The sequence below is a fragment of the Hyla sarda genome, chromosome 1 (genome assembly GCF_029499605.1).
Source record: "Hyla sarda isolate aHylSar1 chromosome 1, aHylSar1.hap1, whole genome shotgun sequence".
NCBI classification, from domain to species: Eukaryota; Metazoa; Chordata; class Amphibia; order Anura; family Hylidae; genus Hyla; species Hyla sarda.
Genome location: NC_079189.1, coordinates 570806282 through 570824683, shown reverse-complemented (window position 1 = coordinate 570824683; position 18402 = coordinate 570806282). Strand labels below are relative to the sequence as shown.

The 18402-nt window shown below is 39.5% G+C and overlaps 1 long non-coding RNA gene across 1 annotated transcript; it reads right to left on the bottom strand.

Annotated features, from left to right (window-relative positions):
* Positions 1-11147: 11147 nt before the first annotated feature.
* On the bottom strand, positions 11148-17946 carry LOC130294175 (uncharacterized). Its single transcript, XR_008848418.1, has 4 exons — positions 17758-17946; positions 17230-17354; positions 11504-11538; positions 11148-11390 (listed from the first exon to the last, which is right to left on the bottom strand). It is a non-coding gene; the product is annotated as an uncharacterized LOC130294175 (long non-coding RNA).
* Positions 17947-18402: the final 456 nt, after the last annotated feature.

The window sequence follows — 18402 nt, the reverse complement described above, 5'->3', positions numbered from 1 at the left end:
AACAATGACTTCCGGACGCTGGAATGTGGAGTTCCGACAGCAAGGTAACGGAGTACCCCTTTAAACAGGAACTTGTCACAGTGAACAAGCAATCTAGCGTGTCAGAATCATACTATAGAGCAAAAGAAGTTGAGAAAATTGATATGTAATGTTATGGGGAAAAATGTATATGACGTGTATTATATTAATTTCCATCCCTGCTCATTCTGAGTTTAGGAGTCCAGTGGATAGTATATATATATATATATATATATATATATATATATATATATATGCAGCTATATGTTAGCTTACTCATTGACATAGTGCACGAAAAAACATATTGATAGTGCCAGCGATGTAGAATGATAAAACAAAAGCTTTACTTACCTACCTTAGGTCCCTTGCTGGCCCCACTGCAGCTCTTGTTCATCTCCTTCCGATCCCCTGCTGCTCCTGTCTTCTTCCTGATTCCAAGACAAGAGCTCGGTGCAGGAGTTGCCTGTTCAGCCAATCACTGGCTGCAGTGGTGTCTTGTCAGTGATTGGCTTAGTGAGCAGGTCCTTTTTTTCATTTCACTATATCCCAAGCACTATAGAAAAAAATTGCACACTGAAATGCCCCTTTAAGCCCAAAATGAGCCAAGGATATCAATGAACATTATACATTCTACTGAAACTTTAACCACTAAACTATATATCAACCAGCTTGGCTCCTCCTGCTCTGTAACATGAGCCTGGTAAATTGGAAAGCATTTTCCTGGTGCCAAAAATCCATTTAAATGGGGTACTATGGAGAAATCAACTTATCTGATCAGGGGGTTCTGTCCGCTGGGACCCCCTGCAATCTCCGATACAGGGCCCATCCACAAAGTGTTTAGCCCATCCCCCTCAACCCAACCCCCGCCCCCCCCCCCCTCCCGCACCTTTAGAGATGAGTGGGCATGATGGCCCAATCAGCCAAACACTGGCTGGGATGGTCCCACCTCAGCCAGTGATTGGCCAAGCGACCATCACTCCAAGGGTGGGAGCCCGAGTGCTCTGAGGATGGGTGAGTCTCTTTCCCACACTTGTTATATAAACTCCACTCTCTGATAGACCACGGTCCCACAGTCTAAATTAAGTTTTAATTTTAATTACCAGACCCCGGCATCAATTTGATAAATGTAGCGAAAGTCATTGAGCTGTTTTTAGGGCCTCTAATTATAGCATTGTCTAATTCTTCGCTTCTGTATTGTATTAGGCCATTGAAGTTACCTTCAGAAGTGATAGCGGTATTATTCGTGAATAATCATCAGTATTCTGCCGGGACCCCCTGAGCACCAGAACTGTTAAGAAGCCAGAATAATTTTGCTCTGTGCATCTTTAAACCTTCTTCTCAGCAATTGTGCTTCCAGCTAAAATACAGCAAAGGCTAATTTGATTTCTATTGCTTTAGTTTGTCTATCAGTGACAACCCTTTTATACATTTAATTCATTCTCAATTTCTCATAATCAGAGGCAAGGTGTCCCCTAAGGTTACAACCGAGCTTGTCAGAAACATGGGAAAAAATGTACAAAGGTAATCAGTCTATCTGTTCTTTCGGCTGTCCACCGAACGATTAACTAATATCGCATGTCATCTTTTTTAGTAGGGGATTTTTTTTTTTTTTTTTTATTTCATTTTACTTATTTATTTATTTTTTTGTTTCCCATCCAGGAGATACAAGAGGACTAAACACCCTACTGTCAAAACTTGTCATCCTCATTACCTCAAGGCGGACTTCATCTCTTTTATTCTAATTTCATAGTTTTCCGAATTTACAGCCGCTGGAAATTGAGTACAAAATCCATTATCATTTGTATATTTTAATTATGCAAATGAGGCAGCTCAGCTGCAGCGACTGGGTCCTGCAGGGATGCCTAACTTCATTCCGGGTGATTACAATTTATCCAGTCGAGTCACTTTAATTGTAACAAGCTAATTGCATTGTTTCATTTGGCTTTAACAAAACAAAGAGGAGACAGGAAGCTTAATGACATAGACAGGGAATTACTGCGCTCTCCCTTATGTGTGGCTGACACTTTCAATTTCAAGATAGTTAACCCTACAATTGTGGCATGGTGGGCAGGATTGAGGGGGGGGGGTTAGAGGTTTACCCAGGAAAAAAAAATTGCGGCTAAGATACCGAGGCTCTGGTTTACTGTCCATCAAAATCTGGAGCTTTGCTTCATTCCTCTTAAATTAGTGGGAAGATTTCTCAGAAGACGTAATTATTATTGTTATTTTTACTGTGGTTGTTATTCACTTAAAAGTGCTGTTAATTAATGGATATAATTACAGAATCTGGAGAAACAAAAATCATGGGCCTTTTCAGTGAAAGAAGAGTAGCTGAAAGCTTATTGGCCTACAGTATGTACTATATATTCCCATAATAACAATATGTACCTTATAATAAATCACATAGTTATCTTATGACGCTGGAATATAAGGATGAAATATTACTGTATCATTACCATAATCATACTGTTACTGACCAAATCCTGTATACTGAGACCAATATTATCTCAGACCAATATTATACTGAGACCAATATATATATATATATCACTCCCGGACGAAGGTCAGCGTGCTGAAACGCGCGTTGGAGTGACATCATTCCGGTATTATACCAGTTGGCTGAGTGTGGGTATTGTTTGCACATGTTATTTATTGCTTTGTATTTTGCACTCTCTAATGGATTACTATTGACTATTAGCACATGGCACTTTATATTATTAAGCCCATTTTGCACTTGTATTGCCGCATATAAGTGCCATTGTTTTCATGTATAGTCAGCACTTTTACTTCCAACATATACCCCTCTACTCCCATTGCTATACTAACATCATATTTTATAACATGTCCGGTGATGCCGCATTTTTGATGTATTGTTTCCTCATTAATTATATGTGTCTTGTTTTTAATGTATATCAATAAAATTTATTTATACTTTTTTGCTTCTTTTTTGTTTTTTGTTATATTTTGGGAGTTGCAATATATACTTATGGGAATACCCTTAAAGTGGGTGATATTGTAGTAGTCACTGTACTACACACTTACTATTTACACTTTTTGTCTGTTTCTATGTTTATGAGACCAATATTACCAATAAAATACCAACTTATAAAGAGGAAATACCCCCCGCCCCCTACAGTGACCATATATAGATAGATAACACTGTACACAGGCTCTGCAAACCATTTAAGCTATTACAGTTAGATCTGGTGACTCGCAGTTGACATCTTCTCTAAGTGGAGTTGCTCACTTTACTTTTTCTTCTCTATCCAGCATCATGACGATTTATTCCAGCCGCAACTCATGTCCACAGAATCTGCCAGACAAACCTTTTATGCTCCACACCTTCTAGCACTTATAGTGGCTCAGACGGTAGTAATGCCCCCATTGGTGTCCCATACAGTACAGTGGGTACATAAGTGGGTTGGGGAAGAGTAGATAGATCCCTCTATTAAGTAGTTAGGCTGCTCTAGTAGGTAGACAGGCCTCTCTAGGTAGTAGCCCTGTGGTAGGTAGCAGCCCCCTGTAGGTAGAAGGTTCCCTCCAGGCAATAGCCCCCTGTATATAGTAGCAGCCAACTGTACATAGTAGCTGCCTGCAGGTAATAGCAGCCCCCTGTATATAGTAGCAGCCAACTGTACATAGTACCAGCCCTGTGTATATAGTAGCTGCCCCTGCAGGTAGTAGCAGCCCTCTGTATATAGTATCAGCCCCTTGTAGGTAGTAGTAGCCCCCTGTAGTAAGTAAATAGCCCTGAGCGGTACAGCGACCCTGCAGGTTAAGTATCAGTGATGTGCTGCTGATTTTCTGATGGGGCCGACAATGTAAAATATCAACGGCCTGGTGGAGGGATGGCCCGGCTCATCGGAAAAATGCCCAGTGTTCCAATGGCCAGTCTGGATCTATTGGCAACCCCTTAAAAGGAGATGCGGATAATCACCTGAATATAGTCAACTGTTGACTACTTTGGCTCATTTCTAAACTCTATACATATTTTGAATTGTGTCGTATTATGGTGCATTTTGAGTCTAAGTACAAACATTTGAAATTAGTTAACCATGGTCACTGGCTATTGTAGCCAATAGGGCCCATGTCCATATGTGCTTGTATTCATCAGCATCCAATCGATGGCTTAAAGGGGTTCTCCAGCATAAGGTGATTTTAGTTTGTACCTGGCAGACAGTAATGGACATGCTTAGGAAGGATCTGCGCTTGTCTTGGGATAAACGGCTATGTTGTGAGATTACCATAACACTGTGGCTAGCTTTTTGTGAACTTGTATTTCCTGTTTTCAGTTTTCTTGTTTGCCTACAAATCCCATGATACCATTTTCCTCCTTCCCACACATCAGCCACCCCACCCATTGAAACATAAATGAGCTGCAGACCTGTGGTTTTCAATTAGAGTGCCTCCAGCTGTTGCATTACTTGCAGATTGCTCTCTCCACCCATTGAAGCAGACAGGCTCCCTGTCATCAGCTGACTAGTGAGTCAGGTCTCGACCGCATTGCAAGCTGGGAAAAATCCAAGACAGCAGTCATTTTGCATGCTGATAAAAATAAATATTGGAGTGAAAATCACATAAGAATTGTGAGAAAACCGTCACACACAGGTACAGACACTGTATTATGTACTACAGTAACTTTACAGTCCCTGTAGCATAGACAAATAAAAAAATTCCTGGAATACCCCTTTAATCCTGATGTGAACATGCCCTAAAAAAAAAGTTATGGGAGGAAGGACAACCAGTGAACTGGAGACTGGGTCATGGGCACTCGAGGCTCATTGATGTGTGTGGGCAGTGAATTTATTAAGTGCAACTTTTTTACCCAACTTTTTTAAGCTTGCACTTCCTCCCTAAAGACAGTTTCAGTCATGTAAAATTTATCATATTGTTGGGCAATGTATAATGAGTTTCAGCATTTTTTATTTCAATGTACTTTTTTGGCATGTGGATTTTACACCACTGATTAAGTGGAGTGTATAATAATAAATATATAATAAATGTGCCTAAAAATTCATAGCACTTAGGCCAAAAACTAAAAATGACAAGGAAGGCAAAAAGTTGATATGTATATCATACATACCTGAAAAGGCAAAGACAGAAAAAATTGCCAGAAAACAATAACAAAAAGCCTAATAAATCCCTTCTCCCATTCTAGCAACCGTCTTTAAAGAAGCAGCCACAGAACACATTCATTGTAACTCTTACGGTCTTGGGCCAGCGTAATCTTCACCAACAGACGGGCACAGTGCCGACTCCACTCTGCTTATCAGAAATTGTCACAATTCATCAATAATTCCAGTTCAGCTTAAGAATACAACCTGTTAGCCTAAGTGCACATCAGCCTTTCGGTTCCGTTCTCTAAGTCTGTTAAAACAGCAAGACATGAGCTGAGAAAAAAATACTGCAAAACAACAGACACCAGACAAACCCAAAGTAAATGGGATCCATCGGGACCCATTGGTGTCCGTTGTGCAATGAACTGTTCAGCTTTCTCTTCAATGGAGCTCCATATGCAGATGTAAAGGAGCACTTATATATACATAAGAGGAGATTCAACTTCTAGCCTGGCCCTATCTGTAAGAGCCATTTTTTACCACAATATAGGGATATGTCGGCACTTCAGTGAAATCTGTGGTGGTGCCCGAGGTAGGGTAAAGCCACAGGTACAGTGGGGATCAAAAGTTTGGGCACCCCAGGTAAAAATTTGTATTAATGTGCATAAAGAAGCAAAGGAAAGATGGAAAAATCTCCAAAAGGCATCAAATTACAGATTAGACAATCTTATAATATGATCAAAAATGTTAGATTTTATTTCCATCATTTACACTTTCAAAATAACAGAAAACAAAAAAATGGCGTCTGCAAAAGTTTGGGCACCCTGCAGAGTTAATATCTTGTACTGCCCCCTTTGGCAAGTATCACAGCTTGTAAACGCTTTTTGTAGCCAGCCAAGAGTTTTTCAATTCTTGTTTGAGGTATCTTTTCCCATTCTTCCTTACAAAAGTCTTCCAGTTCTTTGAGATTTCTGGGCTGTCTGTCATGCACTGCTCTTTTAAGGTCTATCCATAGATTTTCCATTATGTTGAGGTCAGGAGATTGTGAAGGCCATGGCAAAACCATCAGTTTACGCCTTTTGATGTAATCCCCCGTGGATTTCGAGGTGTGTTTAGGATCATTATCCATTTGTAGAAGCCATCCTCTCTTTAAAGGAGTAGTCCAGTGGTGACTCAGTGGTGAGCAACTTATCCCCTATCCTAAGGATAGGGGATAAGTTGCAGATCGCGGGGGGGTCCGACCGCTGGGGCCCCCTGCGATCTCCTGTACGGAGCCCCGACAGCCCGCGGGAAGGGGGCATGTCGACCTCCGCAACTCTATGGCAGAGCCGAAGCGCTGCCTTCGGCAATCTCCGGCTCTGCCATAGCGATGTATTGAGGGGGCGTGTCGGCCGCCGCTTCGTGCGGGGGTCGACACCCGCTATCTGGGCCGAGAGCCGGGGCCCCGTACAGAGAGATCGCAGCGGTTGGACCCCCCGCGATCTCAAACTTATCCCCTATCCTTAGGATAGGGGATAAGTTTTTCACCACTGGACTACCCCTTTAACTTCAGCTTTTTCACAGATGACATCAAGTTAGCATCCAAAATTTGCAGAAATGTTATTGAATCCATTTTTTCTCTACTAGTGAGATGTTCCCTGTGCCACTGGCTGCAATACAACCCCAAAGCATGCTTGATCCACCCCCATGCTTAACAGTTGGACAGAGGTTCTTTTCATTAAATTCTGTTCCCCTTCTTCTTCAAACGTACCTTTGCTCATTCCGGCCAAAAAGTTACATTTTAACCTCATCAGTCCACAGAACTTGTTTCCAAAATGCATCAGGCTTGTCTATATGTTCATTTGCAAAGTTCAAATGCTGATTTTTGTGGTGAGGACGTAGAAGAGGTTTCCTTCTGATAATGCCATGAAGACCATATTTGTACAAGTATCTCTTTATAGTGGAATAGTGTACCACAACCCCAGTGTCTGCTAGATCTTTCTAGAGGGATTGTGCAGTCAAACGTGGGTTTTGAATTGTTTTTCTCACAATCCTGCGAGCTGTTCTGTCTGACATTTTTCTTGGTCTTCCAGATCTTGCTTTAACTTCCACTGTTCCTGATGGCTGCCATTTCTTAATTACATTCTGAAAAGAGGATATTGACATCTGAAAAAGTTTTGCTATCTTCTTATAGCCTTCTCCAGCTTTGTGAGTATCAACTATTTTCAGTTTCAGATTTCTAGACAACTGCTTAGAAGAACCGATGGTGCTGATTGTTGGGGCAAGGTCAGATGAGTCTAGGCATTAAAAACCTTTGAGATTGACATCACCTGGTCTTCCCAGATGACGATTGAGAACAATCCATGACACTGGCAGGTCTCAGCCTTAGGCAGACAGCTGAGGAAGGCTCCCACGCCGAAACGCGAATTTGTGCTACATTATGGCACAATATAATCTTCACTTTGCATTACTGGTGAGTGCCGGATATCATCCTTCTTTTCTACCACAAACCTTCTATGATATCATACCATTACTCTAAGGCATCAGCGATTTATTAGGTCAAGATCTACAGGGATCTTCAGGCCTCCAGCCTAAGGGGTGCCTTATTCGCTTTGATGAGGAAAATTTTATCAATATAGACAATGCTAGATCATGGATGATCTGTCACAAGAAAAGCTTCATGTTAGTTTTTCTGCTGTATTAGTTTTCCTGCTGTATACTTCTGGCCACCAGGGGGCTCCCTTCTTTGCCAGAACGCATTCCATCTGGTCAAAATCTTAGATTTTGGTCTCTTGCTTATAATGGCAGGAGACCAAACTCAGGCAGTGTTTCTCTGCACTGAGCTTGATTGACAGCCGAAAAGAGCCTCACTGAAAGCTGCACAGACTGAAAGCTGCAAAGAGCCTCACTGAAAGATGCACAGACTGAAAGCTGTTGTACAGAGCTTGAGGTCTTCTATTCATCACAGCGCTGCAACGATGTTAGGGCAGAAGTGGTCCCCCAGCAGACTTCAGTGATGTCATGCCTGCTGGGAAACGCCAACTTTCTCTTGCTGAGAGCAAGAAGAAAGGTAAGATACACAGCTTTTTGAACCTCTGAAATTTTTTTTAAGGGTGGGAGTGTTAGAAGTAGTTCGGGAACATAGCCTAAGTTGGTTTAGAAAAGTTTATTTGTTGACAGGTATTCTTTAACTTATCTCCCCATTTAACCAACAAAAACGAGGCTTGGGGTCTTTCCAAGGAAAAGAATGAGGTGCCTCTTGACCAGCTTTCAAAGGCTTCTACATTTTGTGCTTGGTTCTGATATTGCTCTGGTCTGCATGGTTCATTCAGTACAGTGGGGAAGGACGTTTGCAATAAGGAACCTGCGGCAGCATATAAACTCTATTTAACTGATAGTAATGATAACTGAATAAAGCCAGACCTGGAAGAAACTCAAGAAGCTAAAAAGTTATGCTCCAGTGGATCTACAGCCAGGGATAATCTCTCACATTTTAATAGTCCGCGTTCTCTCAAGCCTGAAGACACAGCTCATCACTTAGCAGTGAACTAACCATCCTAAGTTTTGCATACTGCCACCGCACACTGGGCCGCAAATGGTTCTCCTCACCACCACATAAGAGAAATAGCTTTGTATGTAAAGTCTGGTTTCATAATCTTCATCTTTGCAGATTTGAAAAAGAAAATTCTGCTGCTTCAGTGGTAGAATTTTCGTGGGACCTTGGCGCACAGGGTAGCAATATCACCCAGCTTAAAATCTGAAAAGGGTTTACACATTAAATTTAGCATATAATGTGTGAGCTCATGTGGATAATTTATACAGTACACTGCAGATCACTGTAAAAAAGCACCAACAAAACTCTACTTAAAGCATACTTGCACTTTCAGTTAACATTTTTATGTCCTGTGTGTGTACATGATGAGTACCACTCTTTTTGCATGTTATATTACTTGTCTGTGGCATTTTTCTTTGGTGTATTGTAGGTGGTAAACAGCCAGGTCTCGGCTTTGAGGGAGGTCAAGATGCTATATTTACAATTTGGTCCTTGTCAAAGTTGCTCAGATCCTGAATGTTTGCCCAATTTTTAAGGTTTTAAACTTTTAATACATCAACTGTGAATGTGTCAAGTGGTGCAAGGGGATTACCTACCTACTGGGAATAGCCTACTCCTCCCACCAACTACCTTACCTACTCACTATTGCTGTGCAGGGCAGCAAGGGAGGAATTGTATGGGGCACTATGGGTAGGAAATATGCTTGAAAAGTGCAGAGCCCAAGATGTTTGTCCAACACATTGGCCCTGATTTACTAACAGTGGAGTGTTTATTCTGGAGTGATTTCAATATCACTCGTCTTTTTTTTCAGGCTTCTTTACTATTCTGTCGCACATGTCGGTTATTTTTCTTTTGCACGTTTTTTTTTGTGTCAAACTAGTCAATTGTGTCGCACAAACTCCGAGCTTAAGAAATGAGTCAAAAGGGTTTAGACTTGTTTGTTTAATAAAATTTAATAAATCAAAAGTAATCATGTGTTATAATTTTTCAAACATTACAACAATTATCCTTGTTTATATTGCAAATGTGTTAAAAAGAAAAAAATATATAAACATTAACTATCACAAAAGCATTCAATATTTTATTCATAAAAGTGTTGAACTGTACAAAATGTTTTCAGGTTATAAAACAAGTTACTTTCACAAAAAACACAATGGCAAACAGTCCCTTGTTGGAAATCACTCCATTTTTGGAATTTCTCTCGGCCTATTGGCTGTCGGTTATTCTGTGAGGCAAACTCACACTTTTTCTTGAGTAATTTTGGAAGTACTCTGAGTATTTTTTTGTTTTTGTAGGTAAAACGCCCATTTTTGCATAAAACACACCCATTTCAGAGTGAAAAAAAAACACTCCGAGTGTTTTCTAAAGTGTCTGTTGTGGGACTAAAATTTGGTCGCATAAATAGTCGCACAGACATTGCGACTAAAATTTAGGCGCAATAATCGAGAAAAATAGTCAGTTGGACTTTAGTAAATGAGGGCCATTGTGCATGGAAGACATTTTCATGGGCATTGGGAGGTATATAAAGAAGGAAACAATACACTGGATGTAACTGCGCTGTAAACATTCAGTCGTTAGAGTTGGGATCACAATGATATGGGCACTCTGTGATGGAGCGTATTGGTTTGTGTTCAGTGTTTTCTATTCAGTATCAATATGGTGGTGTTGTCCAGTCACTGTGTGGGGGTGGTAATGGTAGTGGTCATGGTGTGGCAGATTTTTTTTTTGTCCCTTGTATAGTAGTGTTTTTGATTATATTGGTCTGTATTTAGTGGTTTTTATTTGATAATAGTACAATGGTATTATTTAGTTGTTGCCGTGGTAATATGAGGTCTTAGTATATGCCCCTGGTGAGTGATGATTAATACTCTCTACGGAGTTCACAGGCTGGGTTTTTTGGGGGTGCCTTTGGATGTCTTGTCCAGGGTGCTGATAACCCATGCTATGCTACTGTTGCTGAGATATTTTTCAGTTACACTCAATACCCTCAACATCAGGGTGGGTGGTGAGGTCCTATACAAGGACCTGCATTCTGTTCCCACTATGAAGTGAACTCTAGACATCTGATGCAACCACAACCTGTAGACAGGCCAGCTAGAATCTTCTGGAATGATTGTGGTCCCCTAGCTTAAGAATGAAGCTTTATAATTTTATTAGTTAATTATCTAATTAATTATTTAAGCAGCACAGAATGAAGCCTAAGCCTCACAACCCTTGACAAAGCCAGGGTGCTGGTGAAACGTCAGGGAGGCAGGTGATATTTTTAGATAGTGACCTCTCTATTGGTGGACATATGAAAAAATGTAGGACATCTCATTATTGATATAGGACCTTATAAGGAAAGCACAAAGTAGATGGGGACGAAGTGCTAGCCTGCCAATAGCCTATTTAGACGGAGGTAGGTGTGAATGATCCTATAAAATGTCTCACACTCCAGTGTCACCAATATCAATCTACATTGTAAAATGGTGAAGAAAGTCCAAGCAATAATAGAGAGATCAATGACAGTTTTAATCTGTTATGTGTGTTTATACATTAAGTTTTACATTATTACAATAAAAGTTATGTTTTAATGAATCCCTAAGTGAAAGGGCTTTTTGTCTCTGAGGGGGTTTTCCCCAAAGGGATATTGGAATTATACAGAATGGAGCCTTGTCATTGACAAATTTCTTAAAATTCTCACCAAATTCAGCCAACCTGCCTAATTATAAAGCGGAGAGATCAAGGACAGCAGGGTCACAAGTGAGGTACAATATCAGGTTCTGTTGTGGTTGGTTTCTTTTCTGTATAAAATAGGGGAAAAAACATTTAGTTAAGATTTATCTGATAAAAATAATGCTTGGTGAGAAGAATAATGCTGCATGTGTTGCTATTGTTTTAATCAAATTTCCCTTACTGCCCATGGAGACTCTCACTGCAGTGTGAACAGATCTGAAAGAACAACAGAACAAAGTGTGAGAACAACTTGACACAACTCACAGCCTTACATTTACTGCAAAACCTGAAACAATATACAGACATATGTACGGTATCTCTTTTCTATGTATAATTTAAAGACATATCCAGATATAAATCAGTTAACACATAATGAGTTAGTTCTATGAGTGATGGTTCAGCTCATGATGCCAGAACGTGTATGATGTGAGAGGCTACCGAGACAGACAAACACATTTATGGACATATATGCTCTTAAATCTACAAAACCATTCGCAAAATGAGTTTTGTCGCCTTGTGCTCCACATCTCATTGTGTGAGTGAAGCCGAGTGCGCAATTTGGGTCAGTGTGATGTTTAAACTCTTAAATGGTTTCCCTAATCCGCATTAATCTGACTTTAAAGATGAAGCATAATGCTTAATACAGGAGCATAAGAGTTGTTAATGCACGCTCTGCCAATAACAACACATTAATACCGCCGCATACAGACACACGAGCTGCACTTTACATGTCTTGATTAACCCATTAGCCTAAGCCTCAAACAAAGGCATTTCACGTAAATGAATGAATGAATGGGTAGATAGATAGATATGAGATAGATAGATAGAAGATAGATATGAGATAGATAGATAATAGATAGATATGAGATAGATAGATATAAGATAGACAGATAGATAGATATAAGATAGACAGATAGATAGATATGAGATAGATAAATAGAAGAAATGGAGCAGCACAACCAGATAAAGGAATAATGGTGAGTGCCAGCAGGTTGTTGTCCCAGGTTACGGGTCAATATCTAATATTACTCCCACAAAGAATTTCTGCAGCACTCCAAAGTACGTGAAATAACGTTGAATTTTAATAGCCTGACGACATAGCGATGTTTCGGCTGCCCACTTGCAGCCTTTCTCAAGCTTAACATCAGTGATGCTAGCAAAGTATTTATACATGTGATAGACATTCATCAATTAATTTACAGATACATGGTGCAATAAACATCATAAAATTTCATAAATCTCAAAGTGCATAATTTATCAGAAAGTGCTTAGCGTATATGTCAGGAGGTTACTGGTGCATAAAGTGCTTTGGGTGTTTAACATCCTGACAGTAAGTGCATATATTAAGATATAATGACAATAATTGTGTACAGAATTAATAAGGAGGAAGGCGGAGCATATATACATGAATTGCCGGGCACAACAGTTTAGACTGTAATGGCGCAGGATGCTGCTTCCGATCCTCGGCCTTCCACGCCGTCCTGTGTGTCAGTGCGCACGCGCGCCTGTGATTTACTAAGTTACAGGAACAATCACTAGCCGGCATTGCTGGCACCATAGTAACGGCTCTCCTAATGTCCATGCGCATGCGCAGATGCGGATATGTGTCATGAATCACCATGATATGTGCTGGCAGGCTACACGGTATGAATGTGCATCTGCCAGTAGTTTGCTGAACTAGGGGGCAGGTCAGGTCAGCACCTGAAGACCCACTTCTGACCACTGCGGGTGCGCCTTCCTCCTTATTAATTCTGTACAAACTATTGTCATTATATCTTAATATATGCACCTTGTCAGGATGTTAAACACCTATAGCACTTTATGCACCATTAACCTCCTGACATATACGCTAAGCACTTTCTGATAAATTATGCACTTTGAGATTTATGAAATTTTATGATGTTTATTGCACCCTGTATCTATTATGTGAATTAATTGATGAATGTCTATCACATGTATAAATACTTTGCTAGTATCACTGATGTTAAGCTTGAGAAAGGCTGCAAGTGGGCAGCCAAAATGTCGCTATGCCGTCAGGCTAATACATTTCACCGTTATTTCACGTACTTTGGAGTTCTGCAGAAATTCTTTGTGGGAGTAATATTAAATAGATAGATAGATAGGTATGAGATAGATATGAGATAGATACGAGATAGATAGATAGATAGATATGAGATAGATAGATATGAGATAGATAGATAAATAGATATGCGATAGATATTATCTAGATAGATAGATATGAGAGAGAGAGATAGATAGATATGAGATAGATAGATAGATAGATATGAGATAGATAGATAGATATGAGAGAGAGAGATAGATAGATATGAGATAGATAGATAGATAGATAGATATGAGATAGATAGATAGATAGATAGATAGATAGATATGAGAGAGAGAGATAGATAGATAGATATGAGATAGATAGATAAATACTTTCCAGAAGAGCAGCACAACTGACAATCCAGTTCAGAAAAAGTAATAAGGTGAAAGCAGTCACAGGAGGCTTGGTTAAGGACTCCAACTTCACATAGAATTTCGAAACAAAAACGCAGCACACAAAGCACTGAAGACCATTTGTGTGCTGCGGTTTTTTCAAAATTCTAGATAGATAAATAGATATGCGATAGATATGAGATAGATAGATAGATAAGAGATAGATATGAGATAGATAATTGGTAGATAAATAGATATGAGATAGATATGTAGATAGATAAGAGATAGATATGAGATAGATATGAGATAGATAGATAGATAGATAGATAGATAGATAGATAGATAGATATTATAGAAGGGTGGGCAGCACTGTTAAATGTATGCTGGTGCTGCGGGTAAACCCGGTCACAGGTCCAGTAAATCCAATGAAGAGAACAGCAGCACTCAATTCCGTGAAAAAATGTGTGGCGTTATTCAACCAAACATACAGGTGGCAACGTTTCAGCTGTCTCACACAGCCTTTGTCAAGCGGCAAAGGCTGTGTGAGACAGCTGAAACGTCGCTTCCTGTATGTTTGGTTGAATAACGCCACCCATTTTTTCACGGAATTGAGTGCTGCTGTTCTCTTCGTTAGATAGATAGATAGATAGATAGATAGATATGAGATAGATAGATAATTGGTAGATAAATAGATATGAGATAGATATGTAGATAGATAGATATGAGATAGATATGAGATGGATAGATAATTGGTAGATAAATAGATATGACATAGATATATAGATAGATATGAGATAGATAGATATGATATACATAGATATAGATAGATATGAGATACATAGATATAGATAGATAGATAAATAGAAAAATACAAAGCCAGTGCAGCACTTCATAGTAGTGAAAAAAATGTGGGTTTATTCCATCAGAAAATGTGACAAAGCAGCGATGTTTCGATCCTCTCCAGAATCTTTCTCAAGCTAACAACATTAGGACTAAGGTGCTATTTATACACAGAAAACTTGATTCAATAAAAAGTGCAATCAGTGCAATTAAGGTACAGTATATACATAATCCGTACAATATAGTGCTCATCTATACAAAATGATACTATCCTAGTGACATTAGACACTATTTTAATACATACAGAGTGCAAAATAGGTGAATAATACATAAAAGTGACATTAAAAACAATAACAGCCAGAGGAATAGGATCATTGAAAACTGTAAAAATTACATTACTTGTAAATGAAGAAACCAGCGTGTGTGGACATTTCGGCGTCCCGGAAGCTTGCTCCGGGCAAGCCGCACCTACTGTGTGCTAATGCACCTATCCTAGCTCACAAGGACTGGTCACATGGTGTAAACGGCACGAATTGGGTATGCGCATGCGCTCTACACTCCGGGATGCAAATCTTGGTATAGGGCATAGGCGATCATAGTGCAGTCCGGAGGCGGCGCATGTGCATCTCCATATATTGCTAAAACATTAAAGTGACTGTGCAAACAAGGTAATGTATGCTTCAACATGGAAACTGTAGGGCAAAGTGCAATAGAAACATCTGGGCAATCTCATATTGAATAAGAACAAAATGAAATGAAAATGAAGGTAAAAATAAAAAGTAACTAAATGAAAAAAAAAATAAGACAAAATATAAACATAAATGAATAAAAAAATTATAATTATAACAGTTGAAAAAATGAAACAATTAGAAAATGAGAATAAATAAAAATAAACTGGGGAGGAAATATTTGGGTCCATCACACTCATTTCAATCATGCTGAACATGATCAGGCCATTAGACATGAGAGTGGACCAATTTGAGTGTGTCCCCAGCCGCACCGTTGCAGCTTGGGGACACTACCCAAATATCCCTCAGGTGAGTCCCAACTCTTTGGGTAATAGATCTTTACCCTAATGTCATTGTTAACTGTATTTAACCAGTATTAGAACCAGGTCCTGACCATAGTTACAAGATCATTGCAGTGCATTCATGCAGAACCCTCCTCCCCTTGCTATATGAAGACCAACTCTAGAAACGGGGAATTGAAAATAGAAAAATATATATGAGTGTGCCCATGTTTACCGCACATATCCCATGTGAATAAAGTGTATCAAAAATATCAAAAAATATTAGTAAAGTGCTTTAAATAATTTTAAAAAATACAAAAGAGATTTCAAGCCACAAGTATACTATGGAATCCACTTCCTTGATAGTCAAAAACATTTGTAGAAATATTCCTCTGGTTGTGTTGTACCACATTCCTGTAAAATGTGAAAACAACAATCAATAAAATGAAAGTCCATCAGTTATCCTCTATTCAAGCATGGACTATACATCTACAGAGTCCTTCCCAGCATATTAGGGGTAATTTTGAACTCCACATTGAGACCCTGGGGCCTCAGTGTGGATAGTTCAAAAATCCACCTAAGTTCCATCTTTTTCAAAAGTGTAAGGTGTTCACCTTCTCTTTTAAGAGGCGGAATATGATCTAAGATCATGAACTTAAGATCTCTTTCGGTATGTCCCAGCTCCGTAAAATGTTTGGCAACAGGCAGATCTAACCTTCTTTTTCTAATTGTATACCTATGATTATTCAGTCTAGTTTTCATATCGCACTTTGTTTCCCCTATGAACAAAGAAGTCGTCCAGCTCCCAAGATGCAATAAAAGAAGTATTCTTTATTGATCCAACAGATAGGATTGTGTGTCAATCCTATCTGTTGGATCAATAAAGAATACTTCTTTTATTGCATCTTGGGAGCTGGACGACTTCTTTGTTCATATTCCGTACTTGGCCGAGGGCGGGACCGGCACGTCCGTGCTCAGCTGATGCATGTTCCCTAATAGGTGGTGAGCGGAACCGGTATTTTGTTTCCCCTATATACAAAAGTTGACAGGGGCACCAAAGTGCGTAAATTACATGATCATGTTAGATCATATTTAATTTTATAAAGTTTTTTTGTCTGGGGATGTTCAAAAAAAGAACCCTTAGCCATTAAATTACAATTCACGCATGTTCTGCAAGGGAATGAGCCCTTGTTAATCTGTCCAAAATGTCTCTGTTGACTAGAGGGAGCAGTGGAAATGTCAGTTTTAACTAATTTGTCCTTTAGATTTGCTACCCGACCATAGGACATAATGGGTGGAGTTTGTAAAGATTCTATATGTGGATAACCTTTTTGAATAGCCTGCTAAGAGTTTTAAATAATTTTTGAAATTTAAACTGAAGAATCGTTATAAGTGCTAACACATGTTAATCTATTTTGTTCAGTCATTGGTTTCATGGACAGAGTAAGCAATTGATTCCTGTCCATCAAACCTACTTTTTTGCGGTGTATGTCCAACAGTTGTTTGGGGTAACCCCTACGTCTGAAATTGCCCAATACTTTATTAAGGAAAGCCTCAGATTGTTCCTGTCTGTCCGAAATCCTTTTTACACATAAGAATTGGCTATATGGTAATGATCTTACCATATGTCTGGGATGACAGCTGGTATATTGTAATAGAGTATTACAGTCAGTGTCCTTGACAAATAAATCCGTGTGTAATCTGTTGTCTTGTCGTGTTACCAAGGTGTCCAAAAACTGAATCTTATCTGTAGAGTACATAAGGGTGAATTGAATATTAGCATTAATGGAATTCAAAAACCCATGAAATTCAGTCAGTTCAAGTTCAGTGCCGGTCCAAATCAAGAAAATGTTGTCAATATATCGCCACCACTTCGCCACTCGGGTAAAGTGGGGTGATATATAGACGTGTTCCTCCTCCATACTGGCTACCACCATGTTGGCATACGTGGGCGCGACATTCACGCCCATCGCAGTCCCCCTTGTTTGCATAAAGAATTGGTCATTAAACATAAAGTCATTACACTCTACATTAATGGTAAGTAGAGATAGGACAAACTCCATGTTGTCCCTATCACAGCCAGATTGAATTAAGGCTTTACGAACCACATTGATACCTGTCTCATGATCAATGGAAGTATAGAGACTTACAATGTCGAAGGACTCCAGTATGGAGTTAGAGGGAACCACCAGGTCACGAATCTTCACCACAAAATCAGTGGTATCTTGAATGTACGATTTAGCTCCAACTGCAAAATGACGCAAGACCTGATCTAGGAAGACAGAGATATTGTTAAGAATGGAATTACGACTGGAAACAATAGGTCTACCTGGGGGGCACCTGAGGGATTTATGTATTTTGGGCAGTAGGTATAGCATGAGGGTAACCAGATGAGAGGGTGATAAAAAATCATACAAAGGTTTATCAATAATGTCCCCACATAGACACTTCTTCTAATACTACCTTGATTCGGCGCTAAATATCCCACTTTGGATCTTTATTCAGTGGTGTATACACTGATAGATCACTGAGTTGTCTTTGTGCCTCTTCCAGATATAAAGATCGGTCCATGACCAAGACCGCGCCACCTTTGTCCGCAGGCTTGATGACGTGGTCATGGACTAAGGTGTCTAGGACTTCCTTTTCAGGCTTGGTGACGTGGTCATGGACTAAGGTGTCTAGGGCTTCCTTTTCAGCCCTGGTCAGATTATGATGAACAGTAAAACCACAATTTCTTTTTAGATTATCAACATCATGTTTAACAATAGCTTTAAATGCATCTACCACAGGTGATT